We start from the raw sequence: 3,710 nt of genomic DNA, 5'->3' as shown, positions 1-3,710 counted from the left end.
AGCTTATGCAAGTTTGGCCTCATGGTGGTTGTACAATTAAAAAAAACTTAATCCTTAGACCATTTGGGCCTAACATCAAGGGACATGAATTTAGGACTCAAATGTCTATAAAGGTTGGATGTTGAAATTCTTTGGAACATCCAAAACAATTCCATAAGCATATAAGAAGAGCAAATTGGCGAGTTCCACCTTGGAGGATGATTTTGGAAAAGAAATTAGAGATCAAGATATCTAAACTCAAATGGATTTAGTGTTTAATTTAGAGTTTATAAAGGAATATTATATTTGGAGGGTTCAAATGCTTGTAGATCTGAGTTTAGAAATGCAGCATTTTGTTACAAGCAATAAGGTAAGTGTTGATAAATATTTTGTGGGAATCATAGGTCTAGAGGTGTTACTAGGTGTTGGGACAATCATAGGTCTATAGGTTCAATCTGAAGGAGGATTATATTTTCTGACAAGGAAGGTCATGTTAGGGCTATATGAAGGTTTTGGATCCATTGGAAGGATCAGGAAACTTTTGGAAAGGTGAGTTTGGTAAAACCCTTGGTTTAGGCACCTAGGAAGGAGGGTTTGTTGGTTGGGTGTGTAAAAATTGATGGAATCTCCTATGAATTTGAAAATACTTTGTTTTGGATGACAAGACAACTCTTTTTGAGGTCAGATGGTTTGTGAGATGAGATATGTTAGTGGTTGCTTTGTAACAGAAGGGCTAAAAGAGGATTAATTGTGGGGCAATGGTGTTGGTTTGGGAATTTGGTCCAAGGGAGTAGCATGAGAATTTGAAGTATGTTGTGTAGAATCCAAAATGGTATCTAGATATGGTCTTAGTTTTTTGAAAGTTTTGGGAAAAGTGAGAGAAAAGTGTGAAAAACTGATTAGGCAGGGCTAATTGGGAAATAGGCCTAGTGAAGGGCTTGTAGTGGGTTTTTGGTATTAGATAATAAGATGAGAATTTGGTAACCTTGGAAATAGGTTAGTTGAAGTTTTTTGAGATGTGTGAAGGTGACAAAAACACCTACTTGAAGTGAAGTCAAGATTGGAGCCTATTGAGGCATTATGGGCATTTGATGGTTGTTGAACAAGATTTCTTGGTGAATCTATTTGAGGGACATGGAATGATTTCTAAGATGTAGAGCCTATGGTGACACAAGAGAATGGTATGTACACTCTGATAAGGTTTGGAGTTTATTGGATCAAAGAGAGTGATCCTATGAAGAAGCTTGATTGTGTTATGAGAACACTAGGAAAGTCCCTCTTATTGTGAATAACTGAAAGTCCACCCAGGTCTTTGCATCAATGTCTAGAGCTAAAGGTGGAATGATTTCAAGGCAAGAAAGCATTCTCCAATAATTCCTCTTTAGAATTGCAGCCAGAGTCCTAAGCATTCCAATCCAAATGATTGTGTATCAATAAGATTTAACACAAAATAATCCTAAGAACATCAAGTAAGTTAAGCTGAAACATATAAGAAAATGAATGAGAGAAATTTTGTTACTTGTTACCTGAAAATAAAACCAATTGATGAGGCAAGGGTGCATGAGTTTTCAAAACTTCATGTGCTTCTCAATCAGTTTCTGTGGATAACAGGAAAAGTCTTCACATACCTTCATACATTTTAATATTGAAACACAATCAATATTTTGTTGATAGGGAATGTTTAGTAAAATAAAGTAGAGAAAAGGAAACACAGTTGTAGTAGAAAAATAAGGTTAAATGTAGTAGTGATCTTTGCAAAAATGCCAACAAGATCACCATGAACCATCTGAGAATCAAAAAGATCAAACATAGAGGCAACCTAGTGTGCCATCATGCTCTTACAATCTTATCTTGATTTTCTTCCTATATCCAGATAACCACATTTTCTCACTATGATGCTGACATTTTGATCTAATACAAGCCACAAGAAATTGGAATTTTTTTAGTGTTTTCATTTGGGAATATTGTTAAGGCAAATATATGGTAAAGGTGATAATGAAGCTAGAATGATGAGAATTCCATTAGTTTCCTAATTTCCTTTCTTATTCATGTGCACTATGTTGTAATGTTATTATATTATCTAATCTACTATCCCCTAGTTCTTTATTGTATTCATCTCCAGCTGGTCAAATCTCTTGGACTGTTATATCCATTACATATTTCCCTCTTTAAATTTTAATAAACCTTCATCCTATATAAATGCAACTATATTTTCTAGTTTTTTGTCACAAAACATCTAGCTGCTTTGTGGTGATTTGCTAGTTTAGAAAAATTGGTTTTGCCAATATGGCAAAACAATCCCAAAATCAGTCTGGTTGGGTTCGTTGTATAATATAATATATAATATGATATTCCTATATATATTTATATATAAAAATTTATATATAAATACAATAATGAATAAAATAATAGGAAGATATATATTTCACATCCCTCCTATATATCTGTATAGGATTACAAGAATATTATATTAATTAATCAGTTTACTGATTTATATATAAATTTTTTATATAACATGATTTTGGGTTGCACATATTACACACATGTCATTGACTATCCAATGGGGAATGTAGATTATCCAAAACATCCAATGCTATTGCTGTCAACTCCATGACAAATTCCTCTGCTTCAAGTCTGTCCTACCAAACTCTAGCCCACTTGAAGCATTCAAACATGGTTGTTAAGCCTTGGAGAACCTTCCATAAAATTTTAAACAATGGGCATCTGGAATTTTTTTATTAACAACATTTTGAGCTCCTAGACCTACAACATTTTCTCCTTCACAGTCTCCATGCTTTCTTTTCTGCAGATGCAAAGAAATTTGTATTGGTCTTGCAACAAAAACACCAAATAAATCTCAAATGCTTCAAATGTATGAGGATCACATGGATGCAATGAGTGCTAGGTGGACTATTTGTAATCAAAAGAGATGAGCTCTTGTAAACCACTACTCTTGCAATTGTTTCAAGATCGATACTAATTAAACATCACATAATTTGACTTGACAAAAAATACCACCTAGTTGTTAATGAAGGAACTGAGCAGATCTATGATCAATGGTTCATAGGGCACATAACTTGTTGAAGGTTTTGTAGATGGCATGGCAAGCTAAGAAGGCTTATTCTTGGGAAAAACTTTATGGTCAAGGAAAGTTGGATCATCACGGAATTGAGTAGGCAGACCTTCTAGGAAGTTGCAATACTTCAGCCTTGTAAGTTTCACCTCAATGCAATGGGTACTAAACAAACAATTTAAGTTGATGAGAAATGGTTGTTATGAATTCAACTTATAAGCATCACCTCAATGCATTGGGTATTAAACAAACAATTCAAGCTGATGAGTATGGGTTTTTATGAACCACAACTCATGAAATATGCATTAAGTCCTAAAAATGCATCCTAGTTAAAAGCCAACGATTGGTATTTATGAATGAAAATGGAAAAGAAGTATTAAGTCCATAACCAAAACTTTTCGAGATTCGACATCACCTAGAAATGAATGAAAGTTATATCTTTATTTTCAAATCTAAGCCCCATCCTATAGGATGAAGGGAAGGTTAAGAGGGCATCAATAATAATAATAATAAATCATAGTTCATAGTGTAGTCTATGTATTATCTCTCATATTCTACATAAATAATGAAGAATATAAAAGATTTATTTTGTTCCATATTCATATTTGAAAGACTAGGAGAGTTTCATTAGGACTAGCTACCCTATAGTATTGGAAAG

Source organism: Cupressus sempervirens, chromosome 9 (assembly GCF_028749045.1).
Source record: "Cupressus sempervirens isolate cs-2001-9-10 chromosome 9, ASM2874904v1, whole genome shotgun sequence".
Taxonomy (NCBI): domain Eukaryota; kingdom Viridiplantae; phylum Streptophyta; class Pinopsida; order Cupressales; family Cupressaceae; genus Cupressus; species Cupressus sempervirens.
The sequence above is the reverse complement of the archived record's forward strand: the minus strand, read 5'-3'. Positions refer to the sequence as shown.